Genomic DNA, 12,743 nt, shown 5'->3' on the forward strand with positions numbered 1-12,743 from the left:
GGTTCCATAAGAAGACAGCAGTTTTTAGTGTCACCACATGGTTGGAGGACAGGCACTTCACACAAGGCAGACAGAACAACGGATGTCCACCCTGTTCTTTGTGCAGGAAGATCTGGGGGTGTCAGCCCTGCTCCCATCACTGACAGGATGGCCCCTAATGATGGCAACTGTGCAGTGTTGGCCTGAAAGCTTTTTTATACTCCTTACCTTGCCGCAGGGAAGTGTTCGTTGCACTTGGGCTGATTTCCCCCTATGACTGCATGTCAGTGGGTAAATTATCATTTAGGCCAGTATTCCCAACTTGCTTGGTGATAAGAATCAGCAGAGCTCCTCTCCAGACATTTGGATTCAGTAGGGCTGGACCAGACCAGGGAATCAGGATTCCGACTTTATCTTATCTGGGGTATGTCTTGGGAATCACTGACTTAAACCACAGAGGGTGAAACTCTCATCTGGCCTGAAGTGAGACTGAACCAGTGGGTTGGGTGACACCAGCAGCGTGGACTCTGCCAGCAGGACGCTTTTAAAGCGGTGGTCTGTACCTTGGCTGCACTTTAGAATCACCTGGGGAAGTCTTGAAAATTTTATTACCTGGGCATCACCCCAGGCCAATGAAATCAGAATCTCTGGAAGTGGGAGTTAGGTAGCAGTATTTTTTAAAGCTCCCCTGGTGATTCTGATGTGCAGCGAGCTGATCCAGGGAAAGCCACCATTTCACTCCACTCACACTCCTACTTAAAGACCCCGCTCCTCCCCAAACCTAGAAGAGGTAGCCTTCTCTGTCTCTGTCCTGTCTCAGCTGACTGGACAAAGGGTGGACACCTGACCTAATCCTGGCCCACCACGGTTTCTCTTGGGAATTTAGAATTGAACAAAGAGGCCATGGGGATCTGGGGCTGCCTTCCTAGGGTAGCTGTGCTCAGTCAGACACCCCTTGATTGTCTCTTCAGAGACAGACAGGTAACCTGAGCTTCTGTGCAGCCAGAACCTAAGCCACCAAGAAAGAGGGGAGCTGGTTGTGATGGGCTTCCCTGAAACTACCTGCTTATAGAAAATCCCTTGTTAGAGTACATCTTTAAGTGGGTTTCTGTTCCTTGTAGTCAAATCATTTTGGATACAGACAGCACTGAAATCTAAAATGCACTCTAGACCGGAGCCCCACAGCCCTGGAGGGCCCAGCAAAAGACTGCGGCTGGCACCTACTGGCTACATCCCACAAGCCAGGTACTTTCCATGGGCATTGTGGCCAAGCTTCCCAACAAACTGTAAGGTGGGAATGATTATCCCTGTTTTTAGGGAGAAGTGCAGTATTATGCCCCAGGGCGCCTGGCTGATTAGTGTGGAGCAGAGACATAAACCAGGGTGTGCCAAATCGCTTCCAGTGGATCTCACAGGAAGCCAATTATGCAAAGCAGGGCAGAGTGGAGGTCCTGCTGCAATAGGAGAGTGGGGGGCTGCTGCTTACCAACTCCCCCCCCCCCAGAGTGGGGACAGGTTATGAAAGGTTGGGGGCTGTCCATTTGAAAACAACCCCACTTGGCCCAGGCTCTGAGAGAGACTGTAGGAGAACAGGAGACCAGGGCCGCACACAGGGCATGCTCACAAGTGGGGCACTGCGATTACTCTCTCAATTACTATGGCTGTTATGCAGGAGGGCTTTGTGAACAACTCCTCAGCTACCCCCATCTGTGTGATTTCCCACAATGCATGCTACTTACATCTCTGATTATAATTTTTATTTTATTTTAATTCCAGTATAGTTATCTGATTACAATTTTTAAAAATTTGTATTCTATGAGGGATTGACTGGTTGGAATCCATCTTCCCCACCAGACTCTAAGCTCTCCAAGGGCAGAAGCTTCTCCAGTCTTGCTCCTCATTATATCCCAGTGTGAGCCCAGTGTCTGGTGAGCCAAGATGCTCAATTGAATACATGGGAAGGAAGGAGAGAGGGGCAAAAGGGATGCTCAAAAGCAAGAAAGATTACTCCATCTAATAGAAGGGGGAAGTGAAACTCAGGGAGGAGAAACCAACTGGCCAGGATCAGACATGATAACAGATGAGCTGAGCTGGGACCTGACGCAGAGTAAGGAGGGAGGCCCAAGAAGACAATGCAGAAGTGAGATTTCAGGCATAAGTAATCCTGGGGAAATACATAACTACAAATTGAGTGTGCAAAGCCCCTTCCGGTGACTGAGCCCTCTCTCTCTGGTGGGGAACAGCCTCCCTTCCAACAGGAGCAGGTGGAATGAACAGCGGTGGCTCTCTCCAAGGCTGAGAACCACAGGCCGACCCTGAGTGAGCAGTAGTCTCCCATGAGCTGAAGAACGTGAAAAGCCCACAGAATCTCCTTGGGACCTGTTCAAAATCATGTTTGCTTTTAATGTTGGGGGACAGGAGGGAGAGAGAGGATTAGGGATAGACTTGTCCATTCAATAGGATAAAAGACAATTAAAATTGCTCGTCACCATGGACTCTGAATTTCTGCCCCAATGGGACGCAGTCTTCCTCTTGGACCTGGTGTCGGAACAAGTGTGGCTGCATATGAGGGGCAAACCCTCCCTCATTGCTCACCGTTGAGTGAGGTCCAGCATCGCATGATTGTTCGGCATGTTCTGAATGAGGCCAGGGTCTGGAAGCTGTGTGGGGAAGGTGACATTATTCATAATGGGGAGTCCATAAGAAGAAGAATAGTAGAAGCAAACATTTACTGGTCAGTTGCTCTGTACCAGACACTGTTCTAAGTGCTTTGCAGGCATGATCTAATTGAATCCTCACAAGTCCCATGGGCAACTTGCCCAAAGTCACACAGCTGGTACATGGTAGAGCCAGCATTTAGACCCAGGTTGTCTGGCTCCAGATTCCACACTTGGTCCCTTTGACCAGCCTCCACCTCTTGGTGTCCCTTGTGTTTTGATGTGATTCAAACGCTCAGGGTGTGCTGTTGCCTAGTCCCGGTGATGGCAGACCCTAACCTAGGGGACTGATTTAGAATGGGGGGCACAGACAGTGGTGGCCAGGAAAGGGCTATTTAGGCAAGGGACCTATGCCATGAGCTGAAGGTTGCCAGAATGAAAGAAGTGAGCGCATGAGTGGGTGTGGTGCGGGGAGAGGTGAGTAAGGGACATCCCAAGCAGAGGGAAGAACATGTGGGGAGGTCCCGAGGGGAAAGAGCTTGGGTATTTGAGGAAAAGAAAGGATGCTGGTGCAAGCTGTTCAGATTCCTCTGGAGAGGGGAGAAGGGGATGGGTCATTGAGTCCCCCTGGAGCCTTTGAGCCAGGCCCTCTCACAGAGCTCATGGGGTTGACCACACAAGGCATCTTTGGCCAGGGTGATCTGGAACCTGTGCTCTCACTTGCGGGGGCCTATCTAGGGGGACCAGCGGCGCTGGGATTCACTTTGGGCTCTACATCTGGGAGCTTCTGAAGCGCCCCTGCCACCCCTGCCCTCAGCCTAGCTCCACCTTCTAACCTTTCGAGGGACCAAGGGGCCGAAGGAGGCAGGCACAGGGGTTGGGAGTGAGGGGTGGGGGTCCCCATGGCCACGCCCCCCCCCCCAGCGGGAGAGCTGCGCTGGTCGCCTAGGAGACAACATCCAGCGAGCTCTCATTGGCCAGCCGCAGCTCTGAGGGTGGAGTGAGGCTCGGGGCAGCCGGAGGCGTGTGCTCGTGTGTGCGCAGGCTCACGTGTGCGGTGCAGGGTATGTGAGCACCGAGCACGGGCCGGCCTGGCCGCTCTGTGATCCCAGGAAGCAGGGAGGCGGCGGGCTGGGTGGCAGAGCGTGGACCTCTGCGAGGGGGCCCCTGGAGGCATGTGGGCCGTGCTGCTGCGTGCTGCGCAAAGCGGGCTCTGCGTTGTGGATCTGTGCTTTAATGTGAATGCATCCGGTGAATGTCCAGTGTGATGTACCGGTGTGCGCAGGTATTATCTGTACCAGTGTGTATACTGACAGTGTTTGCATGGGTGTGTGAAAGGTTTGTGTATGAGCACATGAATTGCTATGTGTGTGGGAGAATGTGTGAGGCTGTATAAATCCGTTTGCACGTGTGCCTGCTGCAGTAGGTGTGTGCGTGCCTGAGTGTGTGTGAGCATAGAGGTGTGCAAACTCATGTGTGCATTCTCTGCCTCTGCTTCCTCTGCTCCCACACCTCAAATCTTTCCTCCTTAGACTCTGAGATGGGTCCCTCTCATGCTCAAGTGCCCACCATAGCTCCCCATGGTCAAGATGGTGCTCTATAGAACACCAGCCTCAGCTTCCGCAGTCCCCCGCACCCCCCACACATCTGCCTCCCTTTCACAGGAGCACTGAGAGCTCAGAAAAAGGATTCGGAGCGCTTGGATGGCTCAGTCAGTTAAGCGTCTGAGTCTTGATTTCAGCTAAGGTCATCATCTCACAGGTTTGTGGGTTGGAGCCACACATCGGGCTCAGCACTGTTAGTGTGGGACCTACATGGGATTCTCTTTCTCCCTCTCTCTGCTCCTCCTCTGCTTGCATGCATGTGCTTTCTCTCAAAATAAGTAAATAGGCTTTGAAAAAAAAAAAGAGAGAGGAGGCTTCAAGGGCAGAAATGAAGCGTTCAAAGCATTTTCCTTCATCCTAAGCCAGGGGAATTGGAACTGAAGGCCTGTGGATCGTTGAAAAGCTCGTACCTGCCTTTGTTCTCCCCTGTCTGCGCTCTCGACATGAATGGTGACCTTTCCGTAGCCCCCCACTGCTTGTGGGACACAGTACTCCACCGCTACGGGGTGTTTACCAGATGTTACTCCCTTATCTACCTCCCCACCCCATCCTCCCATTCCTACACCTGTGTCTGGAAAGCCTTCTTTTGTGGGGAAGGGCTGGAGGCCGGCTGGGACCTGGGAAACCATCATAGGCCTCTCCAGCTCTTTGCCTTCTCACGAAACAATCCTCCCATCGACCCACACTTCCAGCAGTCCCTTCTGCCTATGGGCCACTGCAGGGGCCATCAACCTTGCCGTGTCCCTTTCCCCTCCAGGTGCCCCACAGGAGAAAGGAAACAGCTGGCCTCCTGGCTCCCAGCCGGCCAGCTGCCAGCCAGGGGTCAGGCAGTCCTGCTTGGTACATCTGGCTGCAGGCCGTCCGCCAGTCTTACTTCCCCGCTGGTGGCTCCACCTGGACTCACCCTGGAGCAGAGGATTTTTTCCCACTCTCCATGGTCATCTTCCCTAGCCGAGCTCTTGCGGCCCATCCGCTCCAGCTTCGGCTGTAAGAGAGGGAAAGTAAGGCAGAGGGGGCAGGGGCTCACCCCAAGTGGCAGAAGATAGGCAGCTCCCTAAGGTTACAGGAAGACTCCAGAAAGGTGATATCCAGGGTGTGCTTGCATCCTGGCTCCGGACTGAGAAGCACCTGAGGAAGGCTACAGGGAACGAGTGAAAGACAACCTGCGGGGGCCAAGGCCAGGTGGAGGGGCTGGCAGGCCCCTTGGGCCTCTGTTCCAGGTGACTGCGTGGTCGGTAGCCAGCATGGCGAGGGTGATTTATGGGCTCAAGCACAGGGCCAGGCAGTAAATGTCGTTTTACTAGAGAGGCTATAACTCCTGTTTCACTTCAGCAGCAGTGTGGGGGCAAGGAAGTGGGATGAGGGACACCACTGAGGTCTGGGGTGAACCATGAAACCAGAAGGGAGTGGGGAGTCCCAGTTGGTACAACCTTCTCTCAGGCCCTTGGGAAGGGTCAGCCTAGAAGTGCTCAGGGATTGGAGCAAGGTCACACAGTGAAGTATCTCGCCTCACAACACTGAGCTCAGGACAGAGCCCAGGAGAGACAGACACCCCGTCCCAGCTCTGGGTGCTGCCAAGGGGCAGCCGCACCCCCCTCCCACCCAGGTCTGCTGCCTGTGCCCTTGGAGTGTCCTGTAAGAGGCTCTGGGGCTGGCAGGAGACTGGAGATGAGGCTTCACGGTGCGTATGTCTCTCCTCTTTATGACGACATATTTTTTAACGAGGTATGTAAATGCCTGCTAGTCAGAGAGCAAAGTCAGGGCCTCCAGCTGCTCACCTCTTCCGGGACTGGGTGCCACCCTGGGGCCAGCCTAACCTTGTGTTTCCCATGGGAGAGCTTTCTGGATGCCACAGCAATTGCCTCCCTGTCTCCACCCCCCTTTCAGCTGAGTCAGAGCTGGTGCTACTACTGACTCATTCATTTTGTGACCTTGGACCTGTCAATTCTCTCTGAATCTGTTTCCTCATCTGCAAAATGGGAGCACAACAGGGGCGCCTGGGTGGCTCAGTTGGTTAAGCGTCCGACTTCGGCTCAGGTCATGATCTCACGATCTGTGAGTTCGAGCCATGCGTCGGGCTCTGTGCTGACAGCTCAGAGCCTGGAGCCTGCTTCACATTCTGTGTCTCCCTCTCTCTCTGCCCCTCCCCTGTTCATACTCTCTCTCTGTCTCAAAAATAAATAAACGTTAAAAAAATTAAAAAAAGATGGGAGCACAACAAACATCTGTGTGTGTGTGTGTGTGCGCGCGTGTGTGTGCACGTTTTCCACCATTGCTACTGCTTAGCTGTGCAACATAGGGCAGTGGCTCAGCCTCTCTGAGACTCATGTTTCTCATCATTGAAACAGGGAGACAGGCATGCTAGTCACTGCCTTTGGGCTGAGCTCTGGATCCTGGGAACTGGGTATGGTGGCCATCCCACCCCCCCTCTCTCCTGACTGGCTTTTTCTTTGTTCTGCCTTCAGCTTCCTCCTCCTCTGTTCCCCCTGGAACATCCTGCTGTTCCATCCCCAGGGTTAGCCTTCTCCAGGGCAGTGTGTCGCAGCCCAGCCAAGAGTGAAGGGATGGGGGGGGATCTAGCTGGAGAGGCAGAGCAAGAGCCAGACCCTGGTCCCTGCTGAGGTCCCATCAAGGGCAGGGGTTGGCATGGGGGCTGGGGCATGACGGAATTGGGAGAATGGGTACTGGGGCTGAAGCACTGGGGCATGCTTAGTCTCCACAGCCCACAAAGGACCACCCTCGCCTTCCCAGACACCAGCAGTCCGCTGGCATGATGACAGGGCCAGGGCTGGGGACACAGGATGAGCCATAATAGGTTTATGGGGAGGTTGTAAATCCCTTTACAGTCTGAGCAATCAACTCCCTCAGGCAGAGCTGGAGCACCCAGGGGAAGGCCCTGATCCCAGGGCTGTGCTGCAAGGCTGCTACTCTCAGACCCCTGTCTAGTAGTATCTGGTCATCTGCTAGGTACCAGGGCCAGACTCTAGGTTTTCAGAACAGGTCGCCCAGCCTCGTGTTGTGCTCTGATCTCAGGGCCCCGTAGAGATGCCAGGTGGACTTGGGGCTGGGAGGGGGAACTGACTGGTAGCAGCCTTGATCATTACCCCACCCTTGCACTCACCCACCTGTGCCACAGCAGATTGTCCACTACGGACTCATCCCAGCCTACAAAGGAAGGAGGCCACAGGAAGAGACATGGTTGTGCCTAGCTCCACAGATGAGAAGCCCGAGTCTGGGGTGGTTTAACATGAGGGGACCGGTCTGGTGCTTTTTCTGCTGTGAAGTACTTGGCACCCTGTGTATGAATCCTGGCTTCACCACCTATCTGGTGGTGGGCCCCTGGAAGTCCCTTCTCCTCCCCAAGCCTGTGTTCTCATCTGAAAGGGAGCATATTAGAACCTCCTCATGGTAGGACTAAATAAGACAATGTGGGCAAAGTGTCTGGCCTGGTGTCTGGCCAGATAAACAATAGCTATTATTATTACCATCAATATATCACCCCCGGGAGACCCTGCCTCTTGCTTCTGCTCAAAAGGACACTGGACCAGGGGTGGCAAACTTGCTTCAGGTCCCGACTCTTTACTTACCAGCTGGAGATCCATTTGTAGGCCAGTCACCATCGCTAATTCCTTACTCCTGGGTACACTGTAGAGGCCTGTGCGCCAATGAGTGGTTCCTAAGAGGACAAAGGCACCTCTGAGGTCCCTATGGAGGTCCCCAGGGGTGGCTGCAACAACCCTTGCATCCTGCATGCCCTTAGTGTTACGTGACTCTGCAGCTCTTCCCACCAAGAGCTGGGGTCTGTCCTCCCTCCCCTTGAATCTAGGCAGACCTGTGACTTGCCTTGATTCCTGGCGTAGGCCTCAAGAGACCTGGCGGTTTCCATTTTGCCATCTTGGGAGTGCTGAGCCACCATAAAAAAGTCCAGCCAGGCTGCTGGAGAGACCACGTGGAAATAAAGAAGCTGGCCTCTAACCCTTCCAACCTCCCCAGCTGAGACAGACATGGCCAGAAGCCACCTTGGATCTTTTGGCCCCAGGCAAGTCTCCCTAATCAACACCATGCAGAACTGACATGAGCTGTCCTTACCAAGCCCTGCCCAGGTTGCAAATTGGAGCAAATAAATGGTTGTCGTTTTGAACCACTAAGTTTTGGGGTGATTGACATGCAGGAATAAATAATTGATATGTCTCTTAGCTCTTTCTGCACCATCTTTACCCAAACTTGGCTTAGATCAGGTTGAGCTGATTGGACAAGGAGACGAGCACCTGATTTAGAGGCAGTCAATCCATTGGTTGGCAGGTGGCTAATCAGACTTTTTCTCTGGAGAATATGAATGAGGAGATCAGAGATCCTAGCAAGTCAGACTCTGAAGGAGGCTGGAGTTGGGGTTTGGAATGGGAGCGGAGGTGACTTTTAACCCTGTGTTATCAGAGGACATCAAATTGGGAGAGAAGCAGGAAAGCTGATAGACATGGAACCAAGTTCTGTGAGGTCCCCAATAAATCACTTAACTCCAGATGGTTTGTGCTGCCCCTGATCCTTGTACCTCATGAGCTTTGTCTTTAGGCCCCCCAAAGTTCAAGGCCCCCCCAGGACTCCTAATACCCGCTAGGGTCTACACTGCTTCTCTGACCCCTTCTCCCCTGCTCCCTGTGACCTCCATCCCCGCACATGCACGCAGGTGGGGGCCTTGTCCTCCAGGGCCCCAGGGCATGGCCACTCTCTCTGTCCTGGGCACACCGCCCTGATGGCCTGAGGTCTGTCTCTATTCTTCCACACAGCCCTGAGCCTTCAGGGGCAATTCGGAGGGCATCACCAGGCTTGGCTTCTACCCCGATCTCATTTGAAGTTTCAGCTCCCTCACTGTCCCCCATACAGTCCCTTCCTTTCTCGGTTCCTGAGTTCAACTACCACTCCCCTGCTTGTCCATAAGGATGCCATGCTAATAATGGTGGTGATTACTGCACACCAAACAGTTGTCACACCTGAGATGGAATTTAAACTGAGGTCTGCCTGACTCCAAAGCCCACGCCCCAGCCATCACTCTGCTGTGTGACTCTGAGGGGGTTACTTCCCCTCTCTGAGCCCCAGAGAGGGGCTTGTGAAGGGTAAAGCAGAGGTGGGGCAGAGGTGGTGGTGATCCGGGTGCTGGCTGCTAATACTCACCCAGCTGGGTGCCGTCTTTGTCCACATTCACTCGCTTGCCCAAGGTAGGCTCCCAGTCCTACCACCCTTCTCTTCAAGGCACCCCTGTCTCCTGGAGGAGCAAGCCTGGAGGCTGCCTCTGGTCTCGGTCCCCTGGAAATCAGGCTGGACTCTCAGGATTATCTTGCCTTTTCCCCAATAGCTTGGACCCAGGCTGAGGGGTGAGCAGAGCAGCCAGCCTCCTATCAGGCAGGACATCTGGACCCCACAACCCCATTGGGTCTGAGGAAGACCTAACTAGGACTGTGTGCAACATGGGCCGCCCAGACCACCTCTGGGTTCAGGCTCCCAGCGGTGGGTGTGCCTCACACACAGTTGGGGCTGAGGATACCTGCTCCTCCTCTTTCCCCATCAGAGGCTCTCAGGCCATAGAGAAAGTAACCTCTTCAGCCTGACTTTTCAGCCTATTCCCCCGTTAAATCTGGCCAGGGCTCTTAGCAGTCGAGTCCATTCCTCTTTTCTACAGAAGGAGGTCCCACAGCTAAGAAGGGGTAGTACTAAAGCCCAGGCTGCCTTTGCTCGGGCCAACCCAGCCGCCCGCCCTGGGCGTTCACATTCCCCCAAAATGACTCTCTCCCCGATCCGAAAACAACCTCACAATTTTCTTGTGTCCTTGAGTTTCCTCAGAGGTCTGGCTGCCTCATGGTAGCCGAGAATAAATTGGCCCTTTTCCCAGACCTTGTGAAGCCCCAGGCATCCCAGAGGAGTTAAGTAACAATCCCACTGTCAGCCACTGGCTCCCATTGGCTCCTGAGGGAGAACAGTGCCCACCAAGGTATCTAGAGCTGGGGTTATGGAGAGTCTGTGCTCTGGTCTCTCCCTGGAGGTGAGCAGCCCTCTCAGGGTCGTGGGGCCTCAAGTGATACCACTGGCCTCTTGTAGGTGTACAAGCCACCCCCTTGCTCAAGGACTCCCCTCCATGCTCCTGCGCCCCTGTGGTCTCCTGCCGATGGGAGTCCCTGGGCCTGGCTCTAAGAAGTCCCAAGCCAGGCTTAGAAGGCTATCGCTCTGGGACTCTGGAACTCCCAGGCCCTGGTCCTGTCACCTAGAAGCTGTGTGGCTTTCAATAAGCTACCACCCTCTCTGGTCCTCAGTCTCTGCATCTGTACCGGAGTTGGCCTTGATAGTAATCACCACCACCACTGGTAGAGGGCTCACTGAGTGCCCGGCACCACATCAATCAACAAATACACCTATGCTCCTTCATTTAACGTCCTAACGACCAAAAGTAGTAAGATCATCTTTATGTTACAGATAAGCAGACTGAGGTTCGGAGGAGTTAAGTAACAATCCCAAACAGCTAGTAAGTGCTAGAACAGGACCTCAAACCCAGATCTGACCTCAAACCTCAGAGCCTATAATCACTAGTCTAGGCTGCTCTGCAGGGACCATCAACCTTTCCACACCAACATTCCAAAAGCCTATGGAGAGATGTTCCTGTTTCTTCCAAGGGATAAAACCATAGTTCCAAGGGCTTGAGGTTTACCCAGAATCAGGGACAGTCCTGGGGTTGTTGCTGAGAGAGGTGGATCGGGGCAGTCTGTCCCAGCTGTTGGCTGTAAGCTGCATCAGCTGGGAACCAAGAGCAGAGCAGGCTTTCGGGTACATCTGTGGATCAAATGAATGAATGAGTGAGTGAATGAATGAATGCATGAATGAATGAATGAATGAGTGCCAACTCCCTGCCAGACTCTGCTCACCAGGCCACCCCACCAGAGGTTTGGTTTAGAAGGTGCTAGGCATGCAGCTACCTAGTCCGTGCCAGCTTGGGTTGGGGGTGTGAGCTCCAGGAAGAGCCCCGGATGGAGGAGCTACATTCTGAAGTCTTGTCGTCAAGTGCTGACCTCCCCACTGCTTCCCCTTCACGTTCAGCTAAGTCTGCATCACCGGATTCTCCTCCAGCCTGAGGACTAACAGGGAGCAGGGTCATCCTGGGCCCACCGTGGGGCTGAATCCGAGTAGTCCCTGAGGAGAAAGAGGAAACTCGGAGGGGAGAAGCCAGGCCTCCCTACCCTGGTGGGCACCCCCTGCCTGACGGGGATGGGGGTGAGCACATGGGTCGTTGGCCCAGCTTCTCGAGCCAGGGCCCACGGTGTCAGGGCAAGTTACAAGGTGACCTGGCTGGCTCTTTGTACTTCTGTCATCCGGGACATGCCTTTCCAGGGCCGAGTCTGGAGTGGCTGGGTTTGGTGTGAATGGGCGGGGCTGCTTCTGACCCTCTAGGTCAGTTTGAGTGCCTGGATCCTACCCCCAAACCCATGACTCTTCAGAGCCCAGACTAGGCTCAGAGTATGGTTGGTGGTGGCCTGGACCGCTGTCCTGGGAGGAGCCTCTGAAAGTCCCTGGAGCGGCCCTCCCCTGGTGTGCCCCCAACCCTGACCCCGTGGAGATCCCTTCGGGAGCCCCATCCCCGACAGTGAGATAATAATGACCATAATGAGAACAGTCACCCACACATGTGCACAGCGCTTTACAGGTTACAAAGTGTTTCACATACATCATCTCATCAATTCCTCACAACAGCCCTGTGAGGTAGGCAGGGCGGGGAGTAACGTTTCCATTTGTACAGATGTGGAGACTGAGGCCCAGAGAGGGTCAATGACCTGTTTGAAGCCACACAGTAAGTCAGCAGCAGAGCTGGGACCAGAAGTTAGGCCTCGGTCCCGCCTCCAGCCCCTGGCTCTCTCCACTGACTGTGCTGTCCTCCGGGAGGACCCCAGCCTCTGTCCAGAGTCTCGGCCACACCCGAGCCAGGCCCCCCAACCCCTGGCAGTAGTGCTTCCTGGCAGCTTGGCAGACAGCCCCCACCCCCTTCAGGCAGCCCTGTCTCCTCCACCTGCTCCCTGCAAACAGCCAGCTCAGAGCTGGGCCCGCACCTGCCCCGCTGCCTGCTCGTGTCGGTCGCCCGGGCAGGTGGGGCTCGAACCTCCTTTCCTGTTTTCCTGAGTGATCCCTCCCCATAGGGGAAGAGAAGAGAAAGGAGGAAGAGAAGGAGGAGGAGGAGGAGGAAGAGAAAAACAAGAAACTGAGTTGGAAGAGGGCCCTGGAGCAATCAGGACGTCATAAGTTTGCATTCCGACTAGCTATAGGAAATAGTGTTTTTTTTTCTCTTTTTATTATTTCAAGTTTTCATAAAAATCCATAATTATTGAAACCCAAGTTACAGAGGAAGTTCGTAACTTTTTTTATTGAATTATTGACTGTGCTGCATGTCGGTCTGTCAGCTTCCGACTCCAGTCTGTCAAGGAGTGCCCCTGTGCAGGTGGGTCCCCAGGCCTGGACTGCTGAGGTCCTG

General features: G+C 54.1%; 1 long non-coding RNA gene across 1 annotated transcript; it reads right to left on the reverse strand.

The window, feature by feature from the left end:
* Window positions 1–1,771: 1,771 nt before the first annotated feature.
* LOC122221155 lies at window positions 1,772–3,544 on the reverse strand. Its single transcript, XR_006203106.1, has 3 exons — window positions 3,473–3,544; window positions 2,575–2,639; window positions 1,772–2,358 (listed from the first exon to the last, which is right to left on the reverse strand). It is a non-coding gene; the product is annotated as an uncharacterized LOC122221155 (long non-coding RNA).
* Window positions 3,545–12,743: the final 9,199 nt, after the last annotated feature.

Source organism: Panthera leo, chromosome B3 (assembly GCF_018350215.1).
Source record: "Panthera leo isolate Ple1 chromosome B3, P.leo_Ple1_pat1.1, whole genome shotgun sequence".
Lineage (NCBI taxonomy): Eukaryota > Metazoa > Chordata > Mammalia > Carnivora > Felidae > Panthera > Panthera leo.